We start from the raw sequence: 13,732 nt of genomic DNA, 5'->3' as shown, positions 1-13,732 counted from the left end.
TGCAGCACTCTTACAAATATGAATGCTCCGCAACACGTAAACAGCTCTAGCTGCACGTAGAGCCGTATGCATATAACTATAGTATGGTGCTGTCATAAACACAAGAAAGGAATGCAGCTTAGAAATGATATATGTGTATATGTATATGAAGCTAGCTGCGAGGAAGTTTATCTATGAAGCGATAAAGTTTTTCGAAAGATTATATATATACTGTAACGTTGCTTGTTCATGCGTATGAGGAATCCCACGCTAACTCGACCAGCGTCTGACCCTCACTGTTTTTGATTTTGTTGAAGATTTTTACTGCAATTGTCCCAAATCTAAAACAGTAGGCTGAATTTTTTTAGATTTTTTATTCAACTGGTTAATTATTTATAAATATTAAGAGTGATTTTTAACAGGATCTTTTTTTAAATTCTCAGAAAATTCTCAAAAACTGTATTTTCTTTGCTAAACATCAAGACCAGGTCCGTGATAGACCGATTTTTTTTTTTTTTTTTTTTTGTGTTGAAGGGTCTGAAAATTTCGTAAAATTCTGAAAACTTCCTATTTTCACTTAAAACATTTTTAAACCGGTGTCATTATCAAGGTAATGAAAAAAGAATTTGAATGTGCCATAAAAAATAGACAATAATCTTTCCACAATGTAACCAGTCTAGAAATGTTCTAACAATAAGTGAAAAATAAAAGTTTTGATAATTTTTCGGAAATTTTCAGATCGTTGGAATAGAAAATACAGTTACTGGGAATTTTTTGAGAATCTTAAAAAAGGTCCCTTTTTAAAATGACTTCAAGTATTTATAAATAATTGAGCAGTTGAATAAAAAATCCGAAAAAATCAGGTTACTGTTTTAGAATAGGTAAAAATATTTAAACAAAATCAGAAACGACGAGGGTTGGACGTTGGTCGGATTCGCATGGAATTCCCCGTATATACTCGCTTTCCTCAAGTAATAATAATACGATTATACTTTTAGATTTGCATCTCCACACACCTTTATGAGCGAGGATCATGTAGTTGAATATAAAATTTTTGAAACGAATGAAACATCTTCCGATCGCTCAAAGAGTGAAAATAAAATTTTCACCGTGCCCTCTTGGAGGTCAATGAAATAACGTGAAAATCGATGTATATTTTTTTTTTTTTTAACCAACGAACAAGGCATGGTCACAGTAATTGGCGTTACAATTTACAACCTAATTAGCGAATGTATTACTGAAGAGATACGATTCTAAAGTGTCGCAGTGCATAACCGCTTTCAACTATATTTCATGTATACAGTAACATATGCATTATGTATATTCTATGTACCTGCACTCGGTATACATTCGTTCAGTTTCATTATTCCCCTTTCTCACCGTGGGAATATGAACTTCTCAACTGCATTTGTGTATATCTGCGCCGCCGCGCAGAATCATTTCTCGACGTTTTGCACCGCGGCAATGCGAAGAAGACCGTCGTCATCTCGTACAATTATTTCTACAATTCCCTCCGTTGTCTTTAAAAGAAAAAAATCGCAATTAGGCACGGCTGCGGTCTCTTTAGCCGAGCTCTCATCCACATACTTACAAAGTTACGCAACGGTTCTCACGGTGCTTTGCATAACCCGTATAATCGTATTGGCAGCTAGCTAGATGATTGAATATCATAGCCGAGTGTTCGCCTAGTGTGTGTATCTATTACGCTGTGAGAAAGTGAAACTTTGCTCTCAATTATTTCCAGCGTATACGTGTATTCGTCTTACATATGCACTCCGACGGGGAGAAATGAATGTTCGATATCTATTTAGAAGACTGTACAATCTTGAAGATGATCCGACGGGCATCCGAATATTTGCGCGCAAACCATTATCTTGAAAGCAAAAAAGGAAGACGAAAAAAATCTCGTTTATATTTCTTGGGGTTTTCATCGCCCGCAGCGTTGAGGTTTTTTAACCGATAAATCAATACCTTTTGATAGTTTAAACACTCGAATGTTATTCGCAAGGTCTTTTGAACCTCTCTTCACAAACAGCGGCTTACATTGCAGGTAGATAGCTCTCCACGCCTCTGTTCCTCCTCCTCTGCTCTCTTATTATACTATCCGTTCTCTGCGAGCCAGTATTTCAATCTTGATTCTACGAACTTCAAACCAATCTCTCTACTCTGTATTCTTCAAAGTAGACATCCCATTGCGGGTAGTATAAATAGGCCAACAAACAGTTAGGAACCTCACGGTGAAGGGTGTATCCATCCGCATCCAAGTATTACTGCGTTTGATCTACTTTGCGCATTATCATCCGTTCTAAAATCAACCCCGTACTACCCGTTCGGCTATTGATGAAAAATTCTTTGGTCGCGTGAATATTGCACCTACATGCATTATAATAGACTTTACAGAGATTATTTCTTCCAAAGCCGAGTGACGCTTATAATTTACCGTAATTTGGGAAATGTTCGAAACGTGCCTTTCGAGTTTCGGAAAATTGTTTTCTCCCTAGTTTTATCACGTGGTCGTCTTTGCCTCGTCCCGGCACGTTTTGGATTTTTACGACTAGAAATCGGTGTAACGTCTATATAATAACGTTTGATTGCTTCTTCTTCTTCTTCTTCTTCTACTACCTTCTTACCGATTTAACTGAATGTACTGCACCTAGAAAAATGAATAACCGAAAGTTGAAGATATGGTTAAATCTTCTCTTCTCCAATTTCTCGATTCAACGCGCATTTAACAGCCCCGGCATTTTGCTTGTCCGCTTCGAAATCAAATCGCAATTCTTCTTTCCTTATCTCGAAACGCGATCTTTTATCGGTGTTTCCGATCCCCCCATCCATCCTATCAAATTATAACGTCGCGGATCCCGTCTTCTTCACCCCTGATCTCGATAAGACACCAATCGACGTAGGAGGATATAAATTCATTCTCTCTTGTCACAATTCGTTCATATTAAGTATCAGAATGCGTCGCGTAATTGAGAAACTTTTTTCATCACCGTCTTATCCGCATTTAACGGCTTTCTTAAAACCTTCCACCTACAGGCGAGTATCTGGGATGGTACGAATCAGTGGGATCAGTGAGTCAGCAGCTGATAACCGCGAGTCCAATGACATTTCCAACGTTCAAACCACGGATCGCACTTTGCGGTGAGATCCTGTAATACCGAGAACTTACTCAACTTTAATTTCAAGTTCGCCAAGTTATGCCGAGTGTTTGCTCGTCATTATTTAACGTCGTTCGTGCTTTTCGTTCTCCCATCTCACCGGATTTGAATACGACTCTATTCACGTATGCGCGAAGTGAATCGAGACCTGCAGGACGGTCATAACACGGCACGCGGACTTACAATTCTGTAACTTGATAGGAGGTAGATATGTTGTACCCATCCGCGGCGGCGTCGGCGGCGCACTCCCAAGTCCAGCATACCAGCATACCTGCATACCCCTGCATACACACATACCTCGTGACATTTTCATATATTACCTTTCGCCTTGTCCGTTCTCTTGGCTGTGACACGTCGTTAATCTAACGAAGAAGTCCGCACAGGAAGGAGAAATCTCGTTCACTTGAGCATAAACAATGCCGACTTACCAACTCTGCATGTTCAATGTACATTCGTTGAAGCTCACTTCGAAACCTAACTTAGAACAGACTAGAGGCTCTCCGATACGTTGTAAGCTGATTCCGAGAAACCATCAAGTTTATTGGTACCGGTACTCGATCATCTTACGTCAAGCGGACGGACTGGAAGAAAGAGTTACTCCGTTAAAGTGATCATTTTCAAGCCTGAAACTCGGACTAATCGTTTGGTGCCAACCGATGACATTCGGCGATGTTCTTTCAAGATAAATATCTACATTACCACACAATCTATGTTCAGACGTTATTCGGGTGACTAAATCCGTTTTGTGATACTAAATTGTTTATATGAAATTCAAATATTCGAATTGGAAATATTGGGAGCAAAGTAGTAGAAGTAATTCCAACTAGATGAAACGATCAGCGCAACGGAAATTTCCACGCAATGTTCCAATTCAGGGAGTTTGGAATCGACCCGGTCGACCGAACCTACGTATAACAGAGCAGAATGACAAGGAGTGACACCCGATGCCTCGAGAATGAGCATCCAAGAATAGAAAATAGGCGCGGAACGTAGACTCTCGCCGTGTTACGCCGGAGGGAATTCCCGACTTCCCGAACATATTTATATAAATTTCTTACATGATCGCCGATAGGTGGTGCACACGTGCCTCGAATATTGAGGCCGAACGCACTGTCGCACAGAATGCCACGCAGGTCACGGTGCAAACGATTTTTTAATGTGCATTCCGAGTGTTCCATGCGCGCAACGGCTAACTAGATACGTCTGGTCATTGAGAATGAGTAATAGAAACTCTCGAGATCGTTTACTTTCGTAAAAGTATACGGAACAGGAGCCCTGACTGATTCGAGAAAATTCCAGAACCATGCGAGTGTACGGGTGCAGGGCTTTAGAGGATAAACCAATAAAGCAGAGGAGAAACAAACACGCTTTTTTACCACCGCCAGAATCCACGGTACCTACGCTTGTTTCTTTGGTATAAGATATTCCATAAGCTCGTGCCGTTGAACGTCGCCCTTCGATATTCACGTCTGTACAAACTTTGTTGAAATATGTTTGCTCTTGGAGAGGGAGGTACGAGACAACGAGCTGACTGCAACCCGAATCTTGAGCTATTTTATGAAAGTGTATTAACACGTCCGTTTTCTCTTTACAAGAGATCATGTAACGAGGCTGAATTTTTACCTACATCTACGAACGTTTGTGACGCCTGAGTCTTCCGAATTTTGAAAATATCCGAATTACCCGATATCACGAACTGCGACTAACTGCGTGAGACATCGGTGTTGACGGAAGAAAGTGGCTCACTTCGTGAAAACTTCTTGACGACACAAGTGACGATAAAGTGAGGGATGTTTAATGGACCGTGACATTTGACTGCCGGTTCATACTGTTGTAATTTTGAACCAGTTAGAAGACACGCTGTTAGCACTTTCTCTTTATGCAGGTTCACAGCTTCAATACTTTGCTGCAGTGGCCGGCAGCTCGTTTACGTTACTCTCATACGCGTTTGAACACGAAAGACACGCATCTGAAAGTGAACCTTATTCCCATACCAATTCATTAATATTTGCTCAAAGTTTTGGATTCAAGAACGCGTTTAACTGTGAGTACCTACTGACTATCAAAGCATCAGACTCGGGAATAATTTCACTGTACTCGTCGTTGCGTACCGCTATGCATTTCATCGCCATTGCTCATTCGCATTCTTCTCATCGTTAAAATCTACGCGATAAGAAATGTTATTAGACGCGTAGTAGGACGCAAACTGACACTACGGCTTATAAGATCATTGACAATGAATCATTCGCACTGCTGAACTAAGGTAAATGAGCCAACACTGCGGCAATGTTTATTTTGCCTTACTCATATGTGTGCGCACGCTCGCGTGAACTTGACAAAGTAATTAATCACTATGCACATATTCATTTGGACAAGAGAATGTGAGCTAACTTAATTGTTAAATCTGAGATTGTACGAACAAATTGAGTTTTGAGCACATTATTTAACGACTGTTTTCTCCAGATTTTGACCCTGACTTCTGCGTAATGACCATGATATATATATATATATATATAAATCGACTGTGAAAAATAGAAAAGAAGGAATCGATTGATTATACTTTTGGAGAATAATCACGACGCTCCGTAAAATTCGATTTATGTTATCGACAGCTGGATTTTCAATTCCTAAGTTTCTGTTTTTAAAATGTTTTCCAATTTTCGAGAGAACGTAATTTTTTATTTTTTTTTGTCACATGCAACTTTTTCAACGTCGGTTTGATACTTCATGTTTTCGTAGAAACAATTTTCGGGTATAGCTGAAACCATATTTCACCAGCATTACTTTGGAAAATGGTTTTCTGCGAGTGAATAAACACACCAACGTCGAGGCATGTAAACGGAAAACGCGAAATCTCTGAACTACCGAGAAATTTCTCGACTGGCTAGGCTAGACGAACGAAAGATAGACAAAGAAATATTGGAACAATGCTCAACGGAAGCTTAGGATATGCGAGTGTGCCCAGAGTTTTTCAATTTCCGTAGCTGGTATACGTATACATTTTTCGTTGCTGCGGGGTGCAAAAAAAAAAAAAACGAAAAGAGAATAAAGAAGAGCAGATGCAAGAAAAACAAAACACAGCATACATATATTTCCTTCGTTCCTCTCTACTCTCTTCCATTTTTCATTTTCACCACGTTTACCTCCATATTTTTCATTTTTACATCTCGCTGAATAATCACGACGAAATACCGTCAAGCACTTGCGAAAAAGCTACCCACCTACCCGCACTTTTCTCTCTTCTTGCCGGAATCGTATATTATTCATTTTTTATTTTTTCATTCGTATCCTTCTATTATCCTTCGCTTTGTCGAAGAACAAAAGAATAGAAATAGAGTCGAGAAAATGAAAAAGAAACAGAAAAATTGTTGAATGCAGTAGTCTAAAAAATTTCTTGTTCAAAACTTCCCTAGCATCGGAAATTATTGCTAACGAGGAAAGCTTGCAGTTTCATGTATTGGAACACGTGCAACGTTCCCACCTAATTAATTACGTTACGTGCATATGTACATAAATAAGTAGGTTACCACAACGTTCCGTGCCTGGGTTGAAGTCCTGATTGTGAGTTTATAGGCACACACTATACATATATGTGCTCGAACCTCAGCAGCAGCGAGTTATACTGATTTAGTGTGAAAAATATTTTCGCCGGTAAACCGAAGGCTGATTGCAATCAACCGGTATAACAGTATCTGCGAGCTAATGTCGAATATACCGTAGGTCTAGTTTATAATCAGAGTTCACCGGCAGCAGCAGCAGTACCTATCGTGTAATGAATTTAAACGAACAAAATCAAATTTCTTTCGAGAGTGGAGCAGCAGCAGCAGCAGCAGCGGAAAGTTGGAGGGTACATTTAAACGTCTCATTTATCCTCGGGTGTGATTAGGTAGGTAGGTACATGGATTACCTTCGATAATGGATCCCCATATACGTACGAACGGAATTTGCCAAATAAACCTTTTGAGTGCTTGATTATATATCAATTTGTGTACACCGGAAGGAATTGCTTGATCTTAAAGTCGTTACACATGATCCTGTATCGTAAAATCAATTTTTCTACAAATTTTTTACCAACATCCGCGGATTAGATAAAAGCAACCTCGCATCAATCACTATTCGAGGAGTTTTCAAGAATTTTTCGAAAACGTTGTTTAATTAACAAGAAGTCCGTGTCCCACTGTGAATATGTATATGATACGGAGTTTCGCGAAGTCAAATTGGCTTTCACCCTTATTCATGCAGGGTTTTGAAAGAGCCCGCAGAGCCGTGTCTAATTTGTTAGCTTTAGCCGCGTCTTCGGTGCTTGCACTATTTCATCCTCATCTCCGGACAATGAATGAATGGATGAATGAACGTGTCGTCACGTGTCCGGTAACCGGCAGCAACTCGGACGTCGCGACGCCTCGAGACGCATGAATCGCATCCTAGTCGATGTATCTACTACTTCTCATATATATACGTATTACATTCGAGGAAAATAATCACGATCTCTGACCCGACACATCCATAGATACATTCGTCATGTGTGCAGCAGCAGCATATACATATTTATTACTTGCAATGAGGCTCACGTTTCTATATATTATATCAAGTACTTGCAACGTGCTTTGTGTAAATCTACGCAGCCTGAGATTTTTTAACCGTTTCAATACAATGAATCAAGTTTTTTTTTTCTTTTTTTCTTAGCCAGCAACTTTATAGTAACGGTATCTCACCGGTCTATTATTTCAACACGTTCATATGTATACCTGGTTCTTCGTTTACTTTGTTTTTTCTACTCCATCTTCTTCTTCTTCTTCTTCTTCTTCTTCTTCTTCTTGTTCTTCCGTCCCAAGAAACGTTTAATTTAATACTTCCTTGTACGGTAGTTTTACTACCGCGTATATACCGTTTATACATATATAATCTAAAACATTACGTTCTTATACCCGTATTACAAACATGATTAAATTACAACGCAAATTAAATTCTATATTATAGGTAGACTTTTTCCAGACACGCGTTGTTTTGATATAGCGGCTTGCATAGCTGATTATAATTGTATCTATGAAGATTCAACACTTGCAAAGCTGCTCATCCAAACAAAGTTTAAGTGTAATGAATTACACATTATTGTTACAAACGAATTTCTAACTTCGTTTTTCTTTACACACTATTCACTGAAACAAATAATCAGTATAATTGAAGTATAACTTTCAAACTTGTAAAACGGTAGTTGATATTTTCCCCAACTGTATTTAACATAGTTAAGCAAAAAAAAAAAAAAGTAACATCCATTTATGTATTTAGTTAAATTTTTTCGAAACCATCTCAACTAACCGAAGGAAAAATTAGTCTAGAAAGAAAATGCGAGTCTTTACTCATTTGCATTTCATAAACAACTGTATCGGTATAAATTGTGTAATTTGTATCCCACGATTTCTGTAATATAAAAACATATATACATACTCTCAACTAGTACAAAATCATCGAGATCAGCTGAGTCGCTGCACAATGCGGGAAACTTTACAAGCTGCAAGCACTCTGACCGCAGGTATAAGAAAAAATCTGTTCTTCGGTCAAATTCTCTCGAAGATGTTTCCTAGCTATGGTTTATTTTAAATATGTTCGGCTTCGTGTTGCACTAAACACGTATTATACATGGGTATGTATGTATATATGTACCCGACGCCCATATAACCTCTCAAATTGCATTCCGTAAGATAGCAAAGCCGTCTCGGAGGGCTCTGAAAACCTTTGACACTTGCCGCCCTCTCTTCTAGTGATATCACGTATATACATATATATATATATATATATATATATATATATGCGGCATTGATTTACCTAACGCGATATTACCGTTAAACTATCGGCTATTCCAGGTTGAGGGACTTTTTTTTATTCATCTACATAAGTTCTAGTTCGTTTTCCCTTGAGGAAAAGACGAAGAAGAGAAACAAATAAGTCTAAAAGAGAAACCGTCCATGAATGAGGCTGTTAGGTGGGTACATCGTTTGAATGAGAAGAATTTTCCCACCTTGAGAGGAAATAGAAAATTGCATGATAAAACAAAAATAGAAATCTTGTGTAACGTCTGTAAGGTAAAACCTGAGAATAGACTGTACGGCTTCCCCATTCACCTTACATGTATACCTCTTATTTTCTTGTTATAAATTATAATAACAAAAGAGAAAAAAAAATGAGATGAAAAAAAAAAATCGAACCTGTTATTTATAGTCGCGGAAGGAGTTTAGCTCAACACGACTACATGTGTAATATACCTGGAGTACTATGCAGGCCGCGTTAAGGTTCGTAAGTTATAATAGGTTATAAGATCGAAGTAACGAGATAAGAGTTGTGTACCTAACTATGCACGCCCACGTAGATATTGCAAACCGACGGAACAGTTCTACAAATCTCTGCGTAAATTGTTTACTGCAAAGTCTAGTGAATTATACGTATAATACCTGGGAATGCGAGCCTAGAATCGATTGTCATGTCGCCTCGGGGTGTTTTCATGAATTTGAATTGAACGATCGTTGAGAAATATAGAAAGAATCCTTTCCGCAGGATCAGTCCGCGGGTTTGAAATTTCAGGAATAGATAGTATGTAGTAATTTTGAGAATTTTGAACGAAAAAATCGATTGATACACTCGAGTTTTGAAAAAAAAAAAAATTTACCCTCGATATCTCTAAAAAAAAAAAGCTTAGCAAAAAAGCTTTTCATATTTTTATGCATCGAGTTTTCGAAAAGTAAATTTAAAGACACTTAATTTCAACAAAAAAAAAATCGTTCGAGTTGACGAATTTTTAAAAAAATTTTAAGCATTTCAAGAATGAACCGTTATTATAGATGTACATGTATACACATATTCATTCGCACACCCATGTTGTTTTTATCGAGAAGTTCTGGTATCTCCGCACTCCGGGATATTGCGGGCGATATCGAACTATATTGTCAATAATTGTTTAGCCCCGATGAGTCATAGAGAACGCCGTTGGAAAATAGAGAGCCAAGGTAGATATAGCCAGAAAATTCTGCCGTTATCGCTTGTCATACATTGGAAATTTCGTTCGTCGCGCCTTCTCCTGTGATAATAATATTAATAATAATAATATCAATAATATCAATAATAATAGTTAAATATGATGTGAGGTAACAATAATTGAGTCTGTATACATAATTCATATAAATTTGGTGCGTTGGTGATTATTGCCCGTTGCTTATTGCTAGTAAACAATCGCAAAATTCCTACGTGCAAGGAGAAAAATTGTAGTTGCAGTACAAGTCGTAATGTAGTGTGGTTAACGATTTTCATTTTTTTTACCATAACCAAAAAATATGATTTTGAATATAAAATGAAAATGGCTTTTGTATACGTAATACCAAAAAATCTTTAGTCCGTGTCTTGATGCTGGTGCAAAAATGAAATTATTTAACTTGAACTTGGTTAACTGGAAGTATATAGTAAACTGGATTGCAACCTATTCGAACTTCATTGTTGCGATATCTGCTTGACTAATTTCTTAACGATTATAATAAAACGAAATTTCTCTAAGTGTATAACCGAAAAAAAAGAATGCAATTGATAATATTTAAGGTAAATGTAGGAAAAATTTCAAACGCTATAGGTATATTACATTAAATAATTACTACTACCGCGAAAATGACTGACGCGTTACAGGTGTTGTAATTAAAAATAAAATTCCTCCACCTTTATTTCAACAATGACTATTTGTCCACGTAAATTGAAATAACTGTCGATAAATCTAAGACAAAAAGATGGTGTTTCTTGATTTGCCTCACCGTCTATATCGAATATATTTATTCGTTGCAACTTTCTCACTTGAAATTCGCTATTCAATAGTCAGTAATATTTTCTCATTGCGACCAATGAATATTCCTAAACGGAAAAGAATAGAAATTTGTCTCGATCACAGCGTATAACCGCAGGGCTAAATTTTTCTCAAACTTATTATCGCAGACTCGGTCGTTTTGTCACGTTTCATTCACGGATGCAGTTAATCCTTGCACAATTACAAACCTCGTTGAAAATTCTACTCCGCGAGCGGAGGAGTTCCTTTATTCGTTGAGAGTGTGCACTGGTGCTGCCTCCTAACGTGCTAACAAAAGTGCAATATAACACGGGTGCACAGCACAAGTGCAGCTTATGTGCGTACGTATTATACGTACCGATATATCTACGATAATACAAGTATGTATATATATACATACATATATAGCTACTATATATGTATATGAGTTGTATAGTTGATGAGAGTGGATCCCGTATGCACAACAGATGTACGATTTATATATATAATATATATATATATAAGTATGTATGTATGCACGTGCCAACGCCTGCTGTAGAAAAATGAAATCCCACTTATTACGCACTTTGTTCCGCGAGTTTTGCAGCGCTGTACGGTGTTTAATAGCGTAGTACATGTATATATGTATGGAGAATTCCATGCGAACCCGACGAACGTCTGACCCTCGCCATTTCTGAGTTTTTTTGAAAACTTTTATGCAATTGTCTCCCAAATCTGAAGCCTTACTCTGAATTTTTTCAGATTTTCTTATTCAACTGCTCAATTATTTATAAATATTTGAAGCGATTTCGATAAGGATGTGTTTTGATTTTTTAATCTTAGGTTCTCTAAAAATTCTTAGAAATTATATGTTCTATTTTGAATATTTCAAAACCAGGCCCACGATGAGCCGATCTTTTTCCATTTTCTTTTAGCGCTTTCAATTTTTTTTTTTTTTTTGGTTAATCGAAAGAGTGTTTACACGGTCTCAAAATTCCTGGAACATTCTCACAACTTCTAGTTTTTACTTAGAATATTTTTAGGCTAGTTCCACATTATGGAACGATTTGTGTCTATCTTTTTTCCGTATCTTCATAAGCAGTATCACCATTTTGTTAGAAAAAAAAAAAAATTAAAAACTTCGATCAACAATCGTCGCTGCACGTGTATAAGTAATTTTTTATTTTCTCTATATTCTTATTTTACATCATTGTTTATTAAGAATCTTGAATGTATATTTAGTGTTGAATCAATCGAGGAATCGCATGGTAACGATTGAATAAATTGTATATCAGTAGAAATTATCGACTCCCCTTTGCACGGTGAATTTTGACTGAAAAATTCGCTGGGTAGACTGTTGGTTTGGAAAAAAAGAAATTCAGAGACACGTTTGAGCCATTAAAAGGTGGCCAAACATCCGGAAGACCTGGAATACCTGGAATTATCAAGGAATTTTTAATTTGGTTATGGAAAATACTGAAAATATCTTTTTACTTTTTTTCATCGAGAAAACAAATTGGCTTAAACTGAATATTTTGTAGATTATATTTTTCCTCGATTCGAATTGAATTTGAATCGAATATAGAATTAATATTTATTCCAGATATTTGTGGACACCCTGCGTTAACCAACGTCGATAATTCACGCGTTTTCACCTAGAATTTTTATTTTTCTTATTCGCAGAGATCCATGTTCACGTTTATACCTCGCGCGAATTTTTCACGACAAGACGTATGAATTGATAATTTCCTCACTGCCAATCCTCGTCGGTGTTCGATATTTAGGATCGAGGCGAGGGACGAGGAGGCCGCGTCTTTATGGATACACACGAGAGTTAGAGACACCACGCCTTGCCTATTTATATATTTTAACTTGCCTCGCGTACTCGACAGGAAACGTTTGGGCGCACGAGCCCAAAAATACACGTTACATTCGTCACCCTCGGTTAGAAAAAGGAAAGAACGAACAGTAAAAAAAAAAAAAAACAGGAAGAAAAGAAATGAGAAAAAGGAAAAGGAAATGTGTGGAAAATGTAGAAAGGAAAATAAGAGAATTGACGGAAAGCTTGGAGAAGTGTTTCTCCTGGCTGACGAGTTTTCGGGCCTGACAAACGACCAGACCTTGTGTTTTCATGCCGGGGTCATTTACAGCGTTTGTCCCGTAATTGAACACCTAATTAAACCCCGCACGCTAGCTAGTAAATGAAATAGAATAGTTGCGTACGTATACGATATATATATATAAGTATGCGTGTTGCATATACCTATTTGGAAAAGTGAAATTAACCGTATTTTTCATCTTTCTGATTACAGATTTTCGGGACACGAGTACACGAACCGAATTTAAAATGTCGATCGATCAGTAAGGTAATAACCTTTGACTAATTTTTATCAATTTAACAATCAGTTTCAGCTTTAGCGAAAAAATTCGACAAACTAATCGATTCGCTATGTAACAATCAGCTTGGCCATGGAGTTGACATTATCGCAGAATCAAGTTCAATGTCAATTTAGGTGCTGCGATAAAAAGTATATACGTACTACATTCAAATATTTGGTCAACAAAAATCTCTCTGATCAACGAATAAATATATACTTATGGGAGATTTCATCGTGTAAAGGATGAAGAGGATGAAACGTGTATTTCAGTCTGAAAGAAGGCCACAAATATCAACTTGTTTTCTTATTTACAATTAATGAAAGACCCGTTTAAACAGAAACTAACCCTACAGCGCCCCAAAATATAACACTCATATCTTTAGTGTTTCTTGTATTACACATATATACATACTCAA

At 37.3% G+C, this 13,732-nt stretch overlaps 1 protein-coding gene across 1 annotated transcript in view; it reads left to right on the top strand.

Moving 5' to 3' along the window:
• Positions 1 to 13,304, top strand: part of LOC124184198 — a 59,345-nt gene extending 46,041 nt beyond the window's left edge. Inside the window, exon 7 of the mRNA XM_046573614.1 lies at positions 13,251 to 13,304. The gene's annotated coding sequence lies outside the window, so the exon portion shown is untranslated. The remainder of the gene's footprint in view (positions 1 to 13,250) is intronic.
• Positions 13,305 to 13,732: the final 428 nt, after the last annotated feature.

The sequence above is a fragment of the Neodiprion fabricii genome, chromosome 6, assembly GCF_021155785.1.
Source record: "Neodiprion fabricii isolate iyNeoFabr1 chromosome 6, iyNeoFabr1.1, whole genome shotgun sequence".
Lineage (NCBI taxonomy): Eukaryota > Metazoa > Arthropoda > Insecta > Hymenoptera > Diprionidae > Neodiprion > Neodiprion fabricii.
This window is presented reverse-complemented; position numbering and strand designations above follow the sequence as displayed.